The sequence below is a fragment of the Marmota marmota genome, unplaced genomic scaffold (genome assembly GCF_001458135.2).
Source record: "Marmota marmota marmota unplaced genomic scaffold, marMar, whole genome shotgun sequence".
In the NCBI taxonomy this organism is placed as follows: Eukaryota; Metazoa; Chordata; class Mammalia; order Rodentia; family Sciuridae; genus Marmota; species Marmota marmota.
In genome coordinates this window covers 44337-68143 of record NW_026006935.1, presented here as the reverse complement: position 1 = coordinate 68143, position 23807 = coordinate 44337, and positions in this window count along the sequence as shown.

The window sequence follows — 23807 nt, the reverse complement described above, 5'->3', positions numbered from 1 at the left end:
TTTACTCCCCTCTGTCTAATCTAAAGCATTTTCTGCCTTACTGTGGATTACTATCTGCATATCAGAGAAAACATTTGGCCTTTGTTTTTTGGGATTGGTTTATTTTGTTTAGCTGATCTTTTCCAGGTCCTTCCATTTACCTGCATAAACCATAATTTCATTCTTCTTTAAGGCTGAGTAATATTCCATTGTGTATATATGCCACATTTTTAAAATCATTCATCTGATGAAGGGAATCTAGGTTCATTCCATAGTTTATCTATTGTGAATTGATAAATTTGATGTGGCTGTATTACTGTAATATGCTAAGATTAAGTGCTTTCAGTATAATAAACCTAGGAGTTGAATAGCTGGGTCAATTGGTGGTTCTATTCCAGGTTTTCTGAGGAATCTCCATACCACTTTCCATAATGGTTGCACCAATCTTCAGGGCCACTAGCAATGTATGAGTGTACATTTTTCCCCCATATCCTCACCAACATTTACTGCTGCTTATATTCTTGATAAGTGCCATTCTGAATGAAGTGAGATGAAATATTAGAGTAGTTTTGATTTACATTTCTCTAATCACTAGAGATGTTAAATATTTTTTCATATATTTGTTGATTAATTGTATTTTTTCTTGGTGAAGTGTCCCTTCTGTTCCTTATCTCATTTATTAATTATTTGTTTTGTTGGTTTTGAGTTTTTGGAGTTCTTTATTTATACTGGAGATTAATGCTCTATCTGAGGTGCACATGGTCAAGATTTTCTCCCATTATGTAGGCTCTCTCTTCACATTATTGATTGTTTCCTTTGATGAGGAGAAGGTTTAGTTTGAATACATCCCACTTATTGATTCTTGATTTTACTTCTTCTGCATTAGGAGTCTGTTTAAGGAAGTCAGTTCCTTGGCCAACATGGGATTACTTTTTCTTCTATTAGACCCAAGGTCTCTGTTCTAGTGCCTAACTCTTTGATCCATTTTGAGTTGAATTTCAAGCAGGGTGAGAGATAAGGGTTTAATTTCATTTTTCTACATATGGATTTCCAGTTTTCCCAGCACGATTTGTTGAAGAAACTGTCTTTTCTCCAATGAATGTCATGTGTATGAAGTAAGATTCCTTCCAACACAGAATCTAGCCAATGCAAATGCAGGAAAATTAGCAGAAGGATTTAAGACGGTTGTAGTTACACTAAGGATAAGTGTATGTGAAGCCACTCTAGATACTCCTCTTGTGGAGAAAGAAGGCATCCATGTGCTTAGTTGGCTGATGTTGCACCAGTCCCTGACCAGATCTTTATTGACTCTTAAGTCTTTGAAAACTTACCCTTCATGCAGTACCTGGGTGTTTCATTGCTGTCTGTGGCACTGAGGGCCTTGGGAGGCTCCAGTGCTGGTTGTTCTAGCATTAATTGAAGGTGCACTGCAGTATGAAGATGTAGCACCATTCCTAAGGCAAAAGGAGTGTGGGGCTTTGAATAGCAAGCAACTCTTGTATTTAGAGAAGTGTCATTTAAAAATGCAGCTGGGCTTAAAAGGCTTCAGTGGGCACAGGAACAACTCCTGTGTTCAGTAAGTTGTGATGACTGATGCTACTGCCTTGGAAATGGGACTTGAGATGGGACCTAATTGGGTGTAGATACCAGCCAACATGTTGGTATGCTGGACGGGTCTGATGGATCTTCCATAGGAGTACTGGAAAGGAGTTTCACCAGGCCACAGGATGCACAGAATTACACCATCTATGTTTTGGTGTTGATCAACCTACTTAGACACTGAGCAAAAACTACTTTCTGTTTGGCATTTAAAATGTGTTATGTTTTGGGTGTGAGTTGTCCCCCAAAGCTCATGGGAGACAATGCAGAACTGCTCATAGTGAAGTGATTAGATTATGAGTGCTCTGGCCTAACAGTTGACCTAACAAATCCTGATTTTTTTTAATAATTTTATTTTTATTTATTAATTTTTTTAGTTGTTGATAGATCTTTATTTTTATTTATTTATATGTGGTGCGGATAATGGAACCCAGTGCCTCACACATGCCAGGCAAGTGCACTACCACTGAGCCATAACCCCAGACCTCCAAATCCTGGATGGTTTTGAGTGGATCATTTGAGCTGGGTGGTAACTGCCAGCAGGTGATGTGAGTCAGCAGGAAGGAGGTCGTGGGTGCACACCTTTGTGGGTTACATTTTCTCCCTGGGAGCTTGCTCTGTCTCTGTGCATTCCTGTTGCCATGGGACAGGGTAGCTTTCCTCTGTCATGGGCTTTGGCCATGACATTCTGCTTCTGCTCTGGCCCCAAACAATGGTGCCAGCTGATCATGGACAGAAACCTCTGATATTGTGAAAATACCTTTTCTTCTTCTAAGATGTTCTTGTTAGGTATTTTGGTCACAGTGACAAAAAAGTGACCACCACAAAAAAATGCATATCATTTTTTATAGAAAAAACAATACCCTTTTATTTTAAAAATTCTATCAAAATAGTTTTCCATGACACCACATTTTTAAAACATTAATGTTAACCAGCCTGTGGGTTAGCACACTCTACAGACTTCATCAGAGTGTTCATAGGTGCTTAGAATACTTACAAATGCTGTTCACTAGGTTATAAAGTACTGTTGCTATTTTTCTGGCACATATTCTACAGTACAAGAAAGGGCGTTTATTGGAGTTCTTGTTCAAAAATTCTTAACAAATGGAAAAAGGCAAATTTTCTGTAAAATGATTTTTCTTGAAATAGTTCTCTTAAACAATTGGGAATATAGCAATGAAAAGTAAATGTAAACATAAGGACGTTTAATTTCACATGGTTCTTTTAAATTATCTTAAGTAACATTAAGATAATGGTTTACATTCATTATAAAAATGTTGTTTAATCTTATGCAAATGATTTAACTCTTATTGCTGCAATGCAAATTGTACTTTTTAAAAATATATACATGGAAGAATAATATCTTGTTTGGTACCTGTGTACAAATTCCAGCTGACCTCAGATAAGTCAGGCAAGATGACCTTTGAGAAACATTAGTCGCAGAGTCTGTTGGAGTCACTATTCAAACTGAACAATATTTTGACCAGAGAGCAAGGAACTCACTCAGTCTCCAGGACTCCAATGAACTTCTCCACAAATACTTGTGAAATATGCATGTGGAAGAGGTGTGCAAAAATTCTGGCATAACCAAAATTGATCAGAAGAAACACGTGATTAGGGGCAATTCACATAGAACCTTGTTGGAAAGAATCTCTCCATATTCCTTAGCAGGCAATTGGCCCTGCTCCTAGTCCCAGTTTCTGCAAACAGTTCAGGAGCCAACCTGTGGCAGACTGGCTGGAAGTGGCCCTGGCCCAATGGAGCAGGCCATGTTTTCACGCACTGGCCCTTTCCTAGAGGAGCTTCATCTTCTTTTTCTCTTTAGCAAGCCTCCTGGGGAAATCACACATGGGAAGGATGTTCTGTCTGCATAATTACCTCAGTCTGGACTGCTGGACAAATTCAGACACAAGAGGTGCAAAGCCTTCCCACCTCATGGTCACAAGGGCTGAGGCCAGGGCCAGAGCACAATATGAGTCCTGTCCCACTGAGCATGTGACTTCACCAGACAAAGACAGACTGAAGCCTATGTGGAACCCACTTGACCTGAGTAATTGAGCTTGCTATATTCAGGGTTGGTGCCCTCTCCTGCAGCAGATCTCACTGGGGCTCCAGTCCCTGAGGCTGTTGGATGTCTTGAGGGGGAAGTAGTTCTGCTGAAATCCTTTGAGTTAGAAGAGGAAGAAGTTGGAGTCACAGGGACCGAATTATTGTTATTAGGAGAGCAAGTTTTTGACTTCCTTGTTTTTAGGTTTTGGTTTCCTGGTTTGAATTTCCTGTTTTTTTTTTCTTGTGTGTTTGTGTTGTTGTGTTTTTTTTTAATTGTTGTTTTTTATTTTTGTTTTTACAGGAAGAGGTCAAGGCACTGTATGCAGTTTCTGATAGAGTCCACAGGCATTCTACACAGGTTCACCCTCAGCATTTCTGCACTGTAAGGGTGTGGTGGTGGTGTGTGAATTGGCACAGTATATTCCTGGACACTGGGTTGAACTGACAAGTTTCTGCTGCCTGATGAGGCACAGACTGAGGTCATTCATCTTAGTGTAGAAGCTGCAGGCTTTGCACAGGTAGTGGCCAGTACTCTCTTGCCACCACAGTGGTATCTGGATGGAGCCACAGTTAAAGCACTTTGTGCTCTCTGGCAGGTTCAACAATAGGTTTGCAGTGGGGCCCAGAGGCAGTGCAAGCAGAGCTAAGGCTTGGCTGTTCAGATTGTGCAGGACCACAAGCTCCAAGCATCCAGCAGCCAGGCAGGCATCAGTGGAGAACCCATGTAGGGACTCACACTCAATTCCTTTTGAAAACTACAATACAATTTAGTAGTTTGACTGACAGCCTTGTTTCTTGAATAGCTATGTCTCAGGCAATTACAGCAGCTGAGCTTGTTTATTGCAGAGTCGTAATGGACTAAGTTGTTGTTGTAAGCAAGGAAATGGTTTTGTTTCACTTCAGTACATAGATACTTCCACATGATGAGAAGTGGGGTGGAAGGAAAAGTGGCCAAAGAAATGCAGGACCTAAGCAGAGGTGCTGCTGCTGCAGAATAAGGGAGTGGCTGCAGTCTATCATGGAAGAGCCATCAACTAGGTGTGAAAATAAACATTAGCCTGCCCAGGAGTTGCTGTATGTCCAGGGCTATGCTAGGACTTGACAGAGTATCCTATTTAGTTAGAATTTTAGCAATTAGAAATAAAGGGGTTCTTACCAAGGAAATTTCCTATGGCAAAATTCAAAAAGCACAATTGGAAAAATAGCACATCTGTCTCAAATAAAGGCACAAGAAAGGCAACAATGCTTAGGCCATGAGAAAGCACAGGCTCCCTACACGGAAGAAGGGGTAGCCTATCCTACCAGCCTGGGCATTGCATATGCTGCTGCCTCATTGGGTCATGAAGAACATGCATGTCCCTCCATTCTTCACTATTCAGCTCTTCCTCTTCACTAAGGCTGACCATGATGCCCCATGATTATCATAACCCAAACGTAAAACCCTACTGTTTTCTTGGAGCTCATAGTGATCTGGTGTACACCATGTCAGACAGCATGGTGTTGTGTAAGGCCAAAGACCTGGACACAATAGGACCTTGGCTAACCTTCCGAGTCCTGTCACTTTCTCTCTATAGAACCTTGGCAAATCACCAGCACTCTTGGAACTTCAGATGCTACATTACCAAAAGAAACACAGTGTCCCTGTGTTACAGATGGTAGAACAAGGTCTGAAGAAGTGGGGTAACTTACACAAGGCCATACAACTGATGAACTGAAGACTGGGAAAAATGTCTTTGGACATGAGCCAAGGCTCATGGAGCACATAGGAGGTCAGCATCAGGCCCCCAGTGCTCCTGTTCCAAGCTCCACCTGCACCTCCCTCAGTTGTCAACTTCAAAGTATACACACAGAACCATGTGCAAAAAATGGAAGTCTAAATATCTCTGTACACAGTTCATTTTTCAGAAAATTAGCTTGTTAATAAATCAGATTAAAACCTGAAAATTTCCCAACTTGGCCTAATGCTTTAGTTGTGTACTTTTAGCATTAATCATAAACATATAAGTCATTTGTACACAAATAACTTATTTTCCATATTACCAACCAAATCTAAATAAATTGTAGGGCTAAGAAGTGTTTGAATAATTAGTAATTAATAAAATTTTTGCATAGGTATTCAAGGTTCCTATTTAATTAAAAGGTGAATCCTTCCATCAGTGGGACTATCTTGATTAAAGATCTTTAAAATTGTGCAAAAACCATAAATGTTCAGGACTTATTAAATAACAGAACTAAGAGTATGTCCCTGCTATCAGTATGCAGTCAGGTATTGTTTTTAACCAAACTGTATCAGAAGAACAAACTGAAAAAGATGTTAACAATACAAGCAACCCTGAGGTGCAGAAGAATATAGTTAAGGTTCAAGACCAGAGAAGAGAAGTTTTGGTGGAGTAGGGACCCTTCTTTTATTTTTTAATTTTTATTTTTCACTTATAGGTGCACACAATACCTTGATTTTATTCATTTGTTTTTTATACGACCAAACCCAGTGCTTCACACATGCCAGGAAAGTGCTTTACCACTGAGCCACAACACCAGCCCAGGCTCTTCTATTTCTGAGAGCACTTTTGGAAACCAGAAGGCCAGAGTAAAAATAGTCTAGCAAGCATTGTTTCAAGGAGACAGACGATGCATGAAAAAGAAGCCTCATAACAAACATGCCCACCTATACCTCCTCTCTAATAACTAAAGGCACACTAGCACCAGGATATGAAAATTTTGTTATTGCTGTTTTGATTTTTAAAAGTTCAATGTTAAGTTAGTTATATTTAACTAAGCTAAGAAGTTCATCAACATAAATATTCATCAAGCATTCAACCTATCACAACCTCATGAAAGAGTCAAACCCCAACAAGGGGCTGCAATGCTTCTTTAGCATAAAGTACTTTACATTGATCCATTATATCTTTCTACAGATTACGATCCCCCAGTTGTGTGGAAATTGAAAGGTGAGGAAGTGATCACTGAACCTGCCTTCTCAAAGCAAAATGGGAAAAGTGGAGGGCCAACCACTGAAATAGGCTAGTTCTGACACTTCCTTTTGCCTTTTGGTTATCTTGTACAACATTTTATACCAAATTCAGTCCCAGGATAACAAGCTATGAGGCCTCAGGTTATTCACCTACAAAATAAGTAAATACTCCTGGTGACAAGCAGAGTCTGATGCATCCTTCCACCCATCATCAATTCTTAATGAGTTCAGACCCCCAAGTCATCTTTATATCTTTCCGTTCTGGTGAATACCAGTGCCCCTGCACATTTTCTGTACAAAATTCCAGAAGTTCTTTTGCTCCCATATCTTAAGAATCATGACACCTCCCACACACACCGGCTTTATGTCTTGAGACAGACCTAGGTCTATAGAGCCTTCCTTCTCTTCCACCTACCCTAAGTGCTGAGGGACTCACAAGGTGCAGCAGCAGCAGCAGCAGGAACAGTCCCAGGTAGAGGTTGCAGCTGTTGGAGAAAAATTTCTCTACTGGTGGTAGTGATACCTGTCCCTGTTGAGTGGGGCCCACATGCAAGAGCAGATGATGCCCCTGGGACACCACACCAGAGGTATACCCTGGGGGTTCCCAGCACTCTTACAAGTTCCTACATGCCCTCGGGCCTCACATGTTCCACTAAGTTTGCATACTGCCAATTCTGCACCTTCCTCCCCAGGACTGAGGATCCAAATGATCTTCTTTCTGTACCTATGTACTGCAGGACTGCAGCACTAGTGCCCACAGCTACTGCCAACTAACAGTGTGTCACATCCAAGGGAGGAAAGATTTTCTCCTTGTACTCTGTTATGGATATTTAGAGGATAATCCAAGGCTCCTCTCCATGCTCTCCCTGCACAGACATCAAACCAAGAGGTAATTTTGTTTCTTGAGGTCCATGTTGCTCAAGAGCAAGACCTCATCCTCAGTCTGCATTTAGCCCTGGACCCCAGGGAGTCCTGCTTGGTAACGTTATTCCCTGAGGCCTCTCAGTATAAGCAGATGAATTAAATCATACCTCCTATAGAAATGAGTGACTTAGAAAATTTATCACAGAGGTAATTCTAGCTACGGATCTTAAGTCTAGTGATTCTCATTCATAATTCTGAACAAAAGTAAAAAATTATTAATATAATTAAGTCTGACCCCTTGTGGTGGTACTGCCTATAATTCCATTGATTATGGAGGCTGAGGAAGGAGAATTCTAAGTTGAAAGCCAGCCTCAGGAGCATAATGAGGCCCTAAACAAGCCAGTGAGACCCTGTCTCTAATAATAAAAATAGAGCAGGGGATGGGGCACATGTTTAAGTGTGCCTGGATTCAATCCCAGGAACAACAAAAAGAGTTTGAAAGCTAAAAACCCTGAGAAAATGACCCCCACGAATGATAAATAAGAAAAACAAGAGAGAGATGCTTAAAAATTACAATGATTGGTCTTTCTATGATTTAAAGGACTGCTCCTTTGATTGAAAGTAGAATAATGGCCATTATTACAAAGGAGCAGTTGTTAAGTGGAAGGGAATTGTGGCTCTTAACAGAGCTGTGATTCTCATCTGCAAACATATTCAGAAAATAGGGAAGAAAGAACAGTTGCCAACTCATTCTACAAAGCAAATATTCTCTTATACAAAATATAGAGGAAACATGACAAGAAAACCACAGACCACTTATTGTCCCTCCTGAAGAAAAGCAAAAATTGTTAATAAAATACTGGTATCTGAACAGAGCAACACTGACAAGGAGTATATAATACGAATAGGTAGAACTTGCCCAATAATTCCAGGTTGGTTTAATATCCCAAAACCAGTCAGGCACTGAAGATGACCCTCATCTGCACCACAGAGGACACCACAGGCTGCTGCATGCCTGTCACCTTCCCTCAGAGATGCTAGAAAGCCTGCTGCATGAAAACGAAACAATACTTTGGGGAAGAAGAAGTCTGAGACCAAGGAGCAAGCTGTGGAAAAAAAGGAAAAAGAAATTTCAAAAAATTCCCTGAAAAACAACTCACAAACAGGAGGCCTAGAGAACAACTACTCCCCAAGAAGCAAGCAGGTAGATTTGGTATGCAGTCTCTCTAATTATTTTAGCCCATTTAAATATTTATTTTGTCTTTTGGTAAATGCATTTTTCTAGGAAATTGTCCACTTTACAGGAATTGCCTGCTGTGGTGCTACAAAAGTTTTCATAAATATATTTTTTGGAAATTTGTCTACTTCATATGAGAGTCCTGCTGTATGGGTATAAAGTTTTCCATACTGTCCTCTTGTGAACTTTTAAAATGTCTGTGAGTCAGGCAATGAAGTGAGCCTTTTCATCCTCCTTCAGGCCCTTGCCCTTTTCACTCACCCAGGATCAGTCATCAGGGATTCATCCCCTGCTTAATCTTTCCCTAACAAAAACCATTGGGCTTTGTAGACCTTCTCCATCGAGGGTTCTTTTCTATTTTTTAATTTGTGTTCTTTGTGTTTCCCGACCTGCCACCATATCTGAGCTCCATTGTTCCTTTTTTTCGGAATTCTTGAGACAGGAGCTTCTCATCTGTGTTTGCTCCCTCTGTCCAACCTGTGTACACAGGCAAACCTGTATGTTTTCCCCTAATATTGGCATTAGGTTCAGCCTGCAAATTTTGAGAGTCTTTCTTATAGTTCAGTTCAAAATAATATCTACATTCTATTAGGATTCTTTATATACCTATGTTATTTAGAAATATATTGCTTCCAAATAGGTACAAGTCCTCAGGAGCATTTTATAAAAATGTATGATTCCTCATTGAATTACAAATAACAAACTCTGAGTAATTGATTAAAATCTATGATGAAGAATATGATCAGTTTTGAAAATGTGCTTAAAAACAATGGTTTATATGTCCTGAAAGGGTTCATTATTCTGTAAGTGTACATTGGTTAAATCTGCTAAAATTTGTTCCATTATTTATTTATACCAATTTTTGTTCCATATGTATGTGTCTGCGTGTGTATGCATGTGTGTAAACTGCTGCAGATGGAGCCCAGGACCCTATGCCTGCTAGAGATATGTTCTACCGCTGAGCTACATCCCTAGACCTAGCCCTAGACTTCTAGGGCTGGGGTTGTGGCTCAGACATAGAGCACTTTCCTAGCAACTACAAAAGTGAGGCACTGGGTTTGATCCTCAGCACCACATAAAAATAAAATAAATGTTATTTTTCACCTACAACTAAAAACCAAATATTTAAAAAGAAAAATTCTATGTTTTACTTGTATGTCTCTTTTTAAGTTTTGTTCAATTCATATACATACACAAAAAATGTTTGCAAAATATTTTCACATTAGACCATATTCTTCAACATAAATCAAGCCTCAATGAATTTCAAATAAGTGAAATAATTCAGCTTTCAGAGTATTTTCTCTAGAACAAATGAGAAATAAAAAAAAATAAGGGCTGGGCTGTAGCTCAGTAGCATGTGTGAGGCACTGGTTTGGATTCTCAGCACCACATAAAAATAAACAAATAAAATTAAGGCAGTCTGTCCATCTACACCGTTTTGATTTCAAATTTTAAATAAGAAAAAATCATCATACCCATAATAGGTATCTATAAAAATATACACATATACATACATGCTCACCAGGTAATTAGGTGTAACCAAATATTTTTTTTTAAAAAGTATTCTGAAGAACCAAGCCTACTGTGATCATATATCATCTCTCCATAATATTTGTACTTAAATTCTATTTTGTGTGATATTAAGCAGTCACACCACTGGTTTTAGGTTAGTATTTGTATGGCTTATCTTTCTGCATCATTTTCTTTTCAATTTTCTGTGTCCTTATGTTCTAGGTTGTTTCATATAAGAAGCATGAATTTTTATTTAGTCTGATTTATGGCTTTTAATTACAATATTTACCCTACTGCACTTAGCATAGCTCTTATAAGAATTCTGGATTTAATTATATCATCTTGTCAACTCATTCTTCCTTTTCTTTGCTCTCTTTTGGCTTCTTTTCAAATGATTATTTTTTAATTTTTCAATTTTCTTTCCATCAGCTAAATGTCAGAAATCCTGAAACTTTTCTTAAAGGATAGGGAACAGAAAGTGATGTGTTCCTCATAGGCATAGAGCTGGAAGAAGATGGAAGTGTGCCACTTCTGAAGCTGCCCATAAATTTGCAGCTCCAGGGAGCTCAGGCAGGGGTCCTGCTCTCCCCCACCTGAGTTGCACGTGAAGCAAGGATGGTGCATCATGATGGGATTCTCACAGGGACAACAGATAGAACAACTTAGAGGGAACAGGGACCCCTTGGGCTAACCTCAGTCAGTAGGTATAAGGAGAAATGAAAATTAGGACAGGAAGACTGTGGGAATTCCTAATGTGTGACTAGTTTAACTTAGAAAATATTGACTTAGAAAATTATTACAGGAGATAGGAAGAGTGTGGGGAGGAGGAGTGGAGGGAATAGTTAGTGAAGGTATCCAATCCCAACAAAACAAATGCCAAATGTTTTCCCTGATATAAGGAGGCTGACTCATAGTGGGGTAGGGAGGAGGAGCATGACAGGAATAGAAAAACTCCAGATAGGGCACAGTGGTGGGAGAGAAAGCAAGGGGGCAGGGGGTTAGTAAGGATGGTTGAATGTGAGGGACATCATTATCTAAAGTACATGTATGAAGACACAAATTGGTGTGAACTTAGTTTATATACAAACAGAGATATGAAAACTTGTGCTCTATATGTATAATAAGAATTGTAATGCACTCTGCTGTCATGTATTTAAAAATATAATCAATTTTTAAAAAATCAATGAAATCTGCATGGACAAGGAAGGCCACAGTCTGTGTTACACAATCAAGTTGCACATATGAGGCACTGGGTTCAATCCACAGCACCACATAAAAATAAATAGGGATATTGTGTCCAACTACAACTAAAAAAAATTTAAAAATACAATGCAAAAGTGGCATCAAATACATTGATAACATCTGCAGTGTAAGTAACTTTAACTTTCCTATTACAGGCAAAAAGACTCAGTGTGGATCAGAAAGTAAAATCCAGGCATTTGTTATTTACACACTAAAGAAAGATCATCTCAGGAAGGCTAAAGATAATAGGACAGACAAAGCACACCAGCCATATGGAAAAATACAGTGGGTAGAGTGAAGCAGGCCCAGATACTGTCACATAAAAAGCAATGAAATAATACCATTAAATGAGATAAATTAGCTTAAGTTTAAAAATGAATGCCCAATACAAATTTGGAAGCTCTGAATTTCTATGTTCAAAAGAAGAGAACATAAGAGTTTATCAGTTAAAACCTTTGGAATAGAAAAAGGAGAAAGCAAAAGAAGGTTTAGTTCTCCTTTCTGTATCCATTGCAGATTACATAAGCACAAAATTATTACCTAATATTAAATAACTATACACACACGCATGCGCACACACACATAGACACACACACACATATCAGCAGTGTATCCCCCCTTTTTAGGTGTAGATGGACACAACACAATGCCTTTATTTTTATGCAGTGCTGAGGATCGAACTTGGGTCCCACCTGTGCTAGGTGAAAGCTCTACCACTGAGCCACAATCCCAGCCCAACAGTGTACCCATTTATATAGAATGTTCCATTACTTCAAACATTCTCAAAGATTCACAAAATCAGGTCATACACTTCAAAAAGCAAACCTCAACTCACAAGAGAAGAAACAATACAAATACTATGTGCTGATCATAATTTAATAAAAGTAGAAGATAATAGCCCAACTAGAAAATAAAATTTTCATTCAAAAAAATTTTTTTAAAGAGAGAGAGAGAGAGAGAGAATTTTTTTAATATTTATTTTTTAGTTTTTGGTGGACACAACATCTTTGTTTGTATGTGGTGCTGAGGATCGAACCCGGGCCGCACGCATGCCAGGCGAGTGCACTACCACTTGAGCCACATCCCCAGCCCCCCCCCAAAATTTTTAAACTCAATAAAAACCCAGTAATTTTTAAAAAGTGCTAAAGATTAAAATAATGGAACATCTAGAAAATAAGGTATACAGTCTATAAAAACAATTGAGATATAAGAAAAAAAAGAAAAGAAAATGGTTCAAGGAAAATGTGCATCCCCAAAAGACATACACTAGTACAAATGTGCAGAGGATAGCACTGCCTGTCCATTAAAAGTCATTGTCCCCTTTATCATGAAGAACACTATGGGCTATATCTCCAAGAACTTGTGGGTTGGCTGTGGTGGGTGACTAAGCTAGGGAATGCCGGTGGATGAACTTGGTGCCACTCAGGGCTGTACTGCAGGCTTCTGGGTATTCCTAAAGGTCCTCTGCTGTCTTGGTGCATGTGACAGCAGGGCAGCTTTGGAGCCCTGGGATGGGACCAGCCTGGGACTCTGATGTTGGGAAGTGGCCAAAATTCCCCAACTTTCTAACGAGTCAGATTAAATTTTTATTTTTTGTGACAATATTACGCTTAGCTGTCCAGTCTGCCTTATGATCTTTCTGCCCCCAGCTACTGAGTAGCTGGTGTTATAGGCTTGTGCCACCTTGCTCTGCAGTGTTTTTCTCTTTGCTTTTCAATTTTGGGAGTTTCTATTGATATATTCTCAAGCTTCCTGAAATTTACATTATTGTGGCTGGTCGTCGAACAATCCCCATGAAGACATTCTTCATTTGTTTTGTTTTGGCTGTAGACCATTTCTTTTTTGCTTTTTCTTTGAATATGTATATCATACTTATATAAAATATCTGTTCTTTCATGTTGTCTGCTTTTCCTGTAGTGTCATTACCATATAAATCACAGTTGTTTTAATTTCCTGGTTTGATCATTTTGACATCCTGCCTTATCTGAATCTGGCTCTGACACTTCTCTGTCTCTGCCTTCTGTGCTTGCCTTTTAGTATTCTTGATAATGCTAGGCATGACTTCCAGGTCAAGGAATTCAGGCTGAGAGATATTGATGTGGTTAGTGACATAGTTGTGAGGTTTGGGTTGAGGGGAGGCACTGTTTATTTCAGTGATGAAGGTATGTGTTGTTACTGAACCTGTGTCCCCAAGTTTGTCTCTTAAAAAAAAAAAAAACAAAAAAAAAACCAAAAAAAAAAAACCTCTGTTTTGCCTGCCCTTCAACTGGAACAGGAAGGATCGAGTGGACTGGAGTTCAGAATTTCCTTCTCCAGGTTGGTGTTTCCCTGATTAAACCCACTCAGCTGAGGTCAGTCCAAATACTTTCTCTTGATGGCAGGCCTCATTGAGAAGCAACAAACGTTCTAAGGAGTTTTTGAAAACAGTTGATCACCCTGATCTTCAAGAAGCATAAGTATTTTTTCTCAACACTTCACTCTGAGGACCTGGTAGGCTCCTGGAGATGACCTGAGAAGGTGTGGGACCTCTTCTCAGTGTAAGCAGCCTTAAGATTTTAACTCTGGGACTTGTCACCTTTGAGACTCCAGCAATTTGTCTAGTATAGGTTGGGTTTTCCTACCCTTGTAGAAACCTTACACAGGTTTGTGCTTATGGATTACAGCTGTGGTGTGTAGTAATTCTCCCCATCAATGTTTCTTTCTAGATTTAACCCAATTCCCCATGTATGCTAAGCACACACTCTACCACTAGCTACAGCCTCAGCCCTTGTATCCACCATTTTTTTGGCCAACAGTGTGCACTGAGATCTCAATTCTTTGATGGATGAAATAAGAGTGGCTAATTTTGGATTAGTTCAGTGTTTGACTTATGACAATGGTGGACAACTGCCAATCTTCTTTTAGATAGAATCAGAAGGTGAGAGTCTTCTTGTGTCTTGTTTTATTCCTTTATTTCACTGTCAAAGTTGTTTCTGGTTGTTTTTCATTGCATAGTGCTTATTAATTTCATTTCTCATTCAGCATATATGATTTTTTTGATAATGATTTGAATTTGAGTTTGTAATTCACTCAAGTTTATTTTTCTCTTGTCTGACATAGTTGAACAGTGAATCCATTCAATGCTTCCTGCTGTGGGAAGGACACATGGGCTGATGAGAAGATTCTTGGCTGACAGGTTTGTCTGTCATCACTTTGACTATTTCAACCTACTGTCTCCTGTGTTCAGGGTTTCTGAGGAGAAATGTGATGAGGACCTTATGAGGAAATGGTAACTAAGTACCCTTCCTCTCAGCCCCATAGATGTGAACAACATGGCCTTTGGTGCCTTAGAGAATGGAGCATTTGTGCCAGTGTCAGGATGGGAATAATGCACTACCATCCTTTGGACACCAATTGTTTTGATTTGGAAGCGAATGAAATTGCACACCTTCAGTTTATATGATTACTTCTTTCAAATGCAAAAGTCATTATGGATTTTCAGACTTGGAATGGAAGAGCCATTGAAGCCTCCTACAGGTCTTAATTTCTAAAGAGATAAATATCAGCCTCCATAACCCACAGAAGCCAGAAACTTCTGATGTCCTTCCTTGTTCTTATTATAAAGTGAAAAATGTCCTTGGGGCTAATGTGTGAGGAAACCACTAAGGGTTATACCCAGGCAAGGGAGCCCTGGTTCTATAATATGTATGATATATAATGGACATAATGTATAGTCTCTTAATTATGGATTTTGGGTAAGAAAATCCTCCTGGTGATATTCTCATCATTTCTTGGAGGACACATGCAGTTAACATGACTCATCAAATGTGAGAATAAGCTTGTTCAAAGGTTTCTCCACTGTGAAGTTACTTTCCCCACTTCTTTCCACACTCCTCAGAAGCAGGTCATTCTCAAGACAGTGAGTGAAGTGAGCCCCAGCTCCCCAGGGAGGGAGTACCCACACACATGATCTGGAGTTCAGCCTCACATATGTTTAAAACTAGCTCATCTGAAGCTCCTCAGGAGTCTTTTTCCAGCCTTTCTTTTCAGTTAGATGATTTATACAATGCAAGATGACCTGCTTTTCTTTGCTTAAGCTTTGCAGGTTAATTGAGATAATAAAATAAATGGGAGATGGGTTCTTTGCCATTATAAATTTGTGACATGTCCAAGTCACATGTGCCAGCTCTGACAAGCTAGGGAGTCTCATGAAATTACGTACTGACTTCTATGTATTTTATCAATCCACAGGGAGACATTTGGATTGTGTTCAATTCCTGAACAGCCTGCATATTATGGTTTATTTGAACAGCAGTTCTGTGAATTTAAATTAAAGCTATATTTCCCAATGTATGCTAAAGTGTATGTACAAGACTATATACTATAGGTTTATTTTCTTTGTTTTTGTAGTACTTGAGATCTAACCCATGGCTCATGCATGATAGACAAGCACCCTAATAGTAAGCTACATCCTCACCACTTTTTATTTTGAGATAAGGTCTTGCTAGCATCAAACTTGTGACCCTTCTACCTCATTCTCCCAAGTAACTGAGAATATTGTTGTGTGCCACCAACCTGACTTATGGCATTGTTTCTAATGACCAAGTACCCAAATATACAAAAACATCATAATAGACCCCTTATAAAGCATCAATGTCCATTAATATAAAATTAGTTAAATAAATAATGGAACAAAGCTACTATTGGATATGATGCTAATTTTTAAACATGAGTGACACAATAGAATGTTACTTTGCAATAAAAGAAAATAAAATCATGGCATTTGAAGGTAAATAAATGGAGTGGGAGAAGAGCATGCTAAGTGAAGTTAGCCAATCCCCCCCAAAAAACAAATGGTAAATATTTTCTCTGATATAAGGTGACTGACTCATAGTGGGGTAGGGAGGAGGAGCATGGGAGGAATAGAAAAACTCTAGATAGGGCACGGTGGTGGGAGAGAAAGGGAGGGGGCAGGGGGTTAGTAAGGATGGTTGAATGTGAGGGACATCATTATCTAAAGTAATATATGAAGACACAAATTGATGTGAACATAGTTTATATACAAACAGAGATGTGAAAACTTGTGCTCTATGTGTACAATAAGAATTGTAATGCATTCTGCTGTCATGTATTTTAAAAATAAAATCAATTAAAAAATCAATGAAATCTGCATGGACAAGGATGGCCACAGTCTGTGTTATACAATCAAGTAGGGGATCAAATTGTCACACGAAGTCATGGTGTCCTCCTATTTGTGCAAAAGATTAAAAAGATACATGCATACATATGAATACAATGGAAATTCATATAAAAATGCAGAATGATGTAGAAGATACACAAAGACATCAGAATATACAAAAATGGCAACAAGGGCTTCCTTTGTGGGAATGAACTGGGATTGTGGAAGTAGGTACAGTATTTTTTGAGTTTCATGATTTTTAAATATTGTTTTCTTGTCACATACATGTTTATGTCAGAATGAAAATATGTTTTCTATAATTCACTTTAAAAAAGTAATGAAAAGAGGGATTTCACCAGGTCCCAGCACTAGGCAGACTTATTTTGAAGTGAGCCAGGACTGTGGTCCAGGAGGCAAGGACTGACCTCCTAAGAGCTTATCAGCTGGCCCCTGAACACTCTCAGGTGCCTGCTAAGGCTCTTTCCCCTTGACATCACGTTTCACACCAATCTCTACATCTACATGCATTTGCAAGTAAGATCAGCCTAAAATAGCTGGTATTTTCTAATCTTTTCACATTTAGGTATGATTGTTGTACTACTACATAAAAATAATGTGGAATACTTCCTTCTTTTTCTTTCTGTGCCCTGGAGAATTCAAGTACCTTTGACATTATGTCCTTTGAGAATTCCAAACAAATTTCCTATGAAATCATCTGGGCCCAGTGCAATTTTTATATGGGGATACTTCTTCAATAACTGTATCCTTTTTAAAATTACGAATTTACATTTTCTATTTTTACTGAGGTCAATTTTATTAAATCATTTCTTTTAAAGATATGCAAACTTCATATAAATTTCCAAATGCTTTGCATGGAGTATTGCAAATAAGTCTCCTGTGATTGATTAGTCCTGTTTCCTAACGCATAAACATAGTTTCTTATTTATTGTTTTCTCTGTTCTACATTTTCCCATGTAATTTATTTTTCTATATCTATGAATTGAGCTTTTTAATTCACTTATTTTCCTTTTTGGCATGTCTTCCTAAATGTGTGACTTTTCCTCTTATTAGTACTTTAATTTTATCATGTAAATTCTGACATATAGTAAGTTTTTAAAATCACTTTTAAATATCCTATAATTAATTTTGTGGTTTTGTTGTTGTTTCATCCAAGAGTTAACAATGTTTTTATAAAATTAGAAAGAAAATATGATGTTCATGTTTATGATTTATAGTTGTATTATTTGGTTCCTATCTCTTTTATTCCTGCTCTTTCTTTCCACTTAAATATTTTTCATCTCTCTGTCAAGGAAACTATTTTTTGTCATTTTGAAAAAACGTTCATCTTTATATTTGGTTTCTTTCCAATATTCTGTCACATCTTTGTGCAATTCTCTATTTCTATTTTGAATTTTAAAATTTGAAGGTACAGGGTTTTTTATTTGTTTGATTTAATTTAATTCATATTGGGGTATTTTCTAACTTTTTATAATTTTTTTTTTATTAACTGCTTTCATTAGCTGATTTAGACTCTGTGTGCTATGTGTCAGTTTATTTCTGCTCCTGATGGGGTGTGGATTTTCTGACCAGCAGTCACAGGTGGCTCAGCCCCTGGGGCTGAGGTGGCTGATTTCAGAGTGCCCTCTTCTGTGGCTCAAGAGAAGTTCAGTTTTAAAAAATTGTGTTCCTGTGGGTGACGGATTCAGAATTCTTGAAATTCTTGATATTTTCTAGTTCTGTGGGACTCTTATTTTCAGCCCCTCTCTATTTTCCCTACCAAACCTCCAAGAGACATTTTCCCTTTCCACGGTGTCCCTCTCTGATCTGAAAATGTCTTTCCAGCCCGAGGCCTCTGTCCCCCAAGCTTTCCAAGTCCTCTCCTGTCTACTGTCACCCTTGCTCTAACAGCAGATCTCACATGAGCGCACGCTGCCATTGGAAGAAGAGAGCCCTATAATTCATGCATGAATGGACTTTTTCAAAACAACTGAAAGTACTTTTATAGGTTTTTTCATCAAGCTAATGTTTAATATATATATTAAATGCCATTGCTTCAAACAATTTTTCAAACAATGGATATATGAAAATGTATAATACCACAACTCTGACCGTGGCCACTGCTCCCCTTAAGGAGTACAGCAGTTCCAATGTATGTGAAGTATCCATCTCAAGGGTGACACCCTCTGTCTCCACTCTTGGGCTAAGTTGCCCAAACTGGCATCAAAATTTCAATCATCCTGCCTCATCCTCCCCAGTAGCTAGGATTATCATTGTGTGCCACTGTGGCCGGTTACTCTTGTTTTCTTAAGTGTGCAAACTCTTTAATATGATGTTGATATTCTTCTCTTGGGATGGATGGATGGGTAAATGGATGGATAGATTTAACTCAGGGGCACTTTACCACTGATAGCTATATCACCTGACCTTTTTATTTTGTATTTTTATTATTTTTAATTTTATTAGAGCATTATAATTATACATAGTATTAGGGTTCATTTTGAAAAAAAAAATAATACGTACAAGGAATTTGATTAAAATCCCTATTCCCCTCGCCCTTTTCCTTCCCTCCTCCTTCTCCTTATTCTCCTTCTTCTCGTTTATTGATCTTCCTTTCACTCCTTTATTTAATTTTGCTTGGTATTTTCTACATGTACATACAGGTGAAATATTTTGTTAATTACTATATGTATATAACATGATATTGTTGAATTCATTTCATATTTCTACCCCATTGCCTTTTTTCTTCCATCCTTCTTATTCTTCTCCTCCACTGATCAACCCTATATCTTCATGGTATCTTATCCCCTCCCCCACCACCTTCTTTCCCTTATTTGGCCCTAGCTTCCACATATGCGAGAAAGCACTGGGCTTTTGATTTTCTGAGTCTGACATTTTTTGCTTAGTATGAATTTCTACATTTCCTTCCATTACCTGCAAATACCATTATTACATTCTTTTTTATGGCTGCATAAAACTTCATTGTGTGAATATATCTATATCTATCTCTATCTATCTAGATAGATAGATAGATACAGATATATTATATCATAGGTTTTCTTGACTCATTCATTTGTTGATGAGCATTCAGGTTGATTCCATAATTTGGCTATTGTGAACTGTGCTGATCTAAACAGTGAAGTGGTTGTATAGCTATAGTGCGATGATTTTAGTTCTTTTGGACACATATCAAGGAGTGAGATAGTTGCTTCATATTGTGCTTCCATTCCTAGGTTTTTTTGTATCTGTTTTTGTTTATTTGAGGAGTCTCCACACTTCTTTCCACAGTGGTTGTACTAATTTTTAGTTTGTATTTTAAGACACTGTCTCACTAAGTTGATGGGGTCTCACTAAGTTCTGAGCCTGGCCTCCACCTTCTTGCCTCAGCCTCCCAAGTCACTGGGGTTACAGGTGTGCACAGCTGCATCCTGCCTCTTATTTTCAAGTCTTTTGTGTTGTTGTTCTGATACTAATTACAGCCATTCCCATTTCTTCTATTGTGATTTGCAGGTTATTTATCTTATCCCATTTTTGTACTTTTTCTCTGGGATTCATACTTAAAATGTGTCCCTTGTTGACAGCATGTAGATAGATTTTGCTTGGCAAGTCAGTCTAGTCATCTTTGCCTTTCAGCTGTGGTATTGGAATCTATCATGTCATTTTAATTATTAATATGGTTACACTTAAGTCTACCATCTTGCAATTTGTTTTAAATTTGTCCCATGGCCTCCTGTTTCATGCCAGTGGCTCTATTAACAGGGAGAGGTTCTGGGGTGTTGCTTAACTAGCTCTTTCTCGCTTATAGCTCTTACACACCATCTAAGGCCATTCTTTCTTGTGACTTAACATTCTTTATTGGATCCAAAGACCTAGCAAAGAATGTGGCAGGGAAAATTATGTTTATAGTTTTGGGTATCTATTAAAATGTGTGTTTTATGGTTTTCAGTAAATGTCAAATAATAGTTACTGCTGTGAATAGAAAGTTCATCCCAGTTTTATGTAGTGTAAATGGAGAGGTACTGATCTCATGTAAAATGAGAGACCAGAAGTAATACCACTGTATACTGGTAGGTCTTAGAGAATTTAAAGATATAGGACACAAAGAACCTGACACCTTGAAAGTAACTCTACCACTCAGTATCAGCTCTCAGAGAAATGATATGTGGAAATAAGTCTTTAGTTGTACTAGTAAATATAATTTATTATCAAATAAAATTTTATTTTAGTCTGCAAAGATATAACTAATGGAAATGTTGATATTCATGTGCTGTCAGGAGATCACTTTTATCTCCTGGAATTTGACATGAAAACTTCATCAAGAACTACATAACCAAGTGCCTAGAACTATAATTGTTTGCCAACTTTTATTCATTTTTTTTTCTTTTGGCCTTACAATAGTCTTCTTGTTTATACAGATGTAGCTCAGCAGTTTTAGAATTTGGAAGTCACACATTTTCTACTATCAGAGTGATTTATTACATATGAATAAATGTGTTTCTCCATGGATTATTTATGTATCTATATAATTTCATGCACAGCATAAAATTATTTTTAAAATTAGCAATGGATCAAAAAAATATATATATATTTTTTCTCCTGTGAAAGACTGGCTGCCATGTGGTTCTTTCTCTCCTGGTTCTTCTCATGTGGGTGCCTGGTAGATACCAACCTTCTGTTCCTAGGAGACTGTGATCATAGGTGGATTCTTTATCTCTCCTGGTCTCTGCTTGGGCTGGTTGTCCTCAGCTGGTGCTGTTCATTCCAGGTCCTGCTGTGTCTTGTCTCTGTCTCTCTGTGTCCTCTCCTTTACTTAGAAGGTTACTAATCTTTGATTTTGGGTATACCCTTAATTGTGATGATTCACCTTATGATCCTTAATGAACTACATCTGCAAAGAACATGAACCTCATATTATAAACTTTAAGGTGAACATGAATTGGGGAGTACATCATCCAACTCAATATAAATATCAAGCAAAATAAATTACTAAAGGCACATGCTACAAATCTAATTCTTGCTTCAAGTAAAGAAAGACATGGGTTACACAGGCCACTTGAGAGAACTCTAAAATAACACTGGTCACACACACACACACACACACACACACACACACATTCAAGCTGATTAACTTTTCCAAAACAACCAAATCAATTCTGTTGTGATCAGTATATCAACCACCCATAAATCTAAAGAGTACTGAATACCTTCATGCTTTTTACACTGTTCCAGGTATAGGCACTTGTAACAGAAACTGAGCCTTCACAAGAATCAAGTTCAACAGAAAATAATCTCATTCACCTTCCAATTGGCAAACAAACTTTGTTATATATTGGACAAAGCATTAGCATAGTATTTGTAGGTATAATTATAAAATATGCTATAGGTGTACTATTCTCTTTGAAGTCATGTGTATGTCTGTGTGTTTGTGTGTGTGCATGTTTGTGTGTGTGCGTGCATGTGGGGGTGGGTGGGTGGGTGGATATCTAAATAGATACTGAGGGACACTGGACAGGATCAAGGTGGACAGCTGGATGGTGCGCTTGAGTCCTTCTATCTCTTCCTGGCACAGCTCCCTTTGAAGTTGGGCTGGGTGCATGAGACTAAGTCCTCACAGTGGATTGGATGGATCATCTTCCTCACTTTCAGGCCTGGAGCAGACTCCTCCAGTTTCTCTCTTCTGTGGAGAACAGAGAGCTGTGCACCACAGGTGGCTGTAGTGCCAGACAGAACCAGCATGAATCCCTGAGTCAGCATGGTCAGAGAGACCACAGAGCCACTAGACTCACAACTGGGATGGGAGTGAGAATCAGCCATGCTTGTCCATTTCATGGATCCTTTGATTATCTTTCCTTGCTATAGTTTGGGTACTGAAAGATCCTCCAATGACCATTTACTAAGGCCTTGTCTACTGGGTGGTGCTACTGGGAGGAGGTGGAAACTTTGAGAGGTGGGACTAGTGGGTGTTCCTGAGGCCCCATGGGTGTGCCCTTTAGAGGAGTGTGTGACCCTAGCCATTCCCTCTACCCCTTTGACTTCTTGGCTGATGACAGGAGCAGTTATTCTCAGCTATACTCTTTCACCATGATGGGCCATCTCACCACAGTCCCAGAGCACCAGCACCAACCCATTGTGGACTGGCATCTCTAGAACTGTTGGGCCTAAAAAAACCCTTTCTCTTCATAAGCTGATTAGCTCATATATTTGTTAAAATGATTGAAAGTAGACTAACAAAATTATCAAATTTCTAGAGACTCTGAAGCATTCACACACGCCTCCACTTTGCTCTCACAACCCAGCCTCCACAGTGTCTCCTTGCAGCAGGCCTGGGTCTGTGCATGACCTGTCTCCCCTGTAAATAGAACACTTTCATGAGGCTGGATCCTCTGCCTTAATTATAGTTATTGCCCAGCCCCAAGCATAAAGAGCACACAACTTTCTGATTTGTCTTTCTGCATGAAAGAGGAAGAATTTGTCAAAATGTCATTTATAAGCAAATTTTTAAGAATAATTTACTATAAAAGTAGACATTTCCATTATTACCACTGAAGCCTCACACCTGAGTCATCAAAGGCCCAGCTGGGTCTTTATTCCCTGATGATGCACTGTCTGCACTGGTTTCCAGTAACCTCCTCTCTGTGCTTCCCCATCCCAACTCCAGCCTTCCCACCTCTCTGGGCAGACATCTTCCCACTTCCCAGGAATGAAGGTGATCTGGTGGGAATGGCCCTTTCCCATCTTGGCACACACTGTTGCAGGAAGTCACACTACTGTTCACGTCACTTCCTGCAGCTTCAGGAAGAATTCAACCTCCTATCCTTACCAGTGGCCACTGCTTTGTAGAGTTTCTTGCTTGCCTGTTTCTCCATGCAGTGCATAAACATTCTCAAGATTTCCTTTTCTTAAAGCAAAACTCCCCCTATGGATCCTCCTTGTGACAGGAAGGACAGGGGAGCTACAATTGCCCCATCTCTCAGACAAGCTCATGAGTACCAGGACAGAGAGCATTCCCTTTCGGCTGGGTCCTCTTTTCCAGAAGGATGCTGTTTAGCAGATGGAGGAGGCCAGTGGACACTCTAGAAGAGGTTTCTACCATCACTGGCTTGACTGCAGTCAGTGAGACTGACAACACCCAGAAAGTTTCCAAAGCTCACAGGCTCAGATTAATCCTTGTGTTTACAAAAACCTTCCTAATTCTGCAG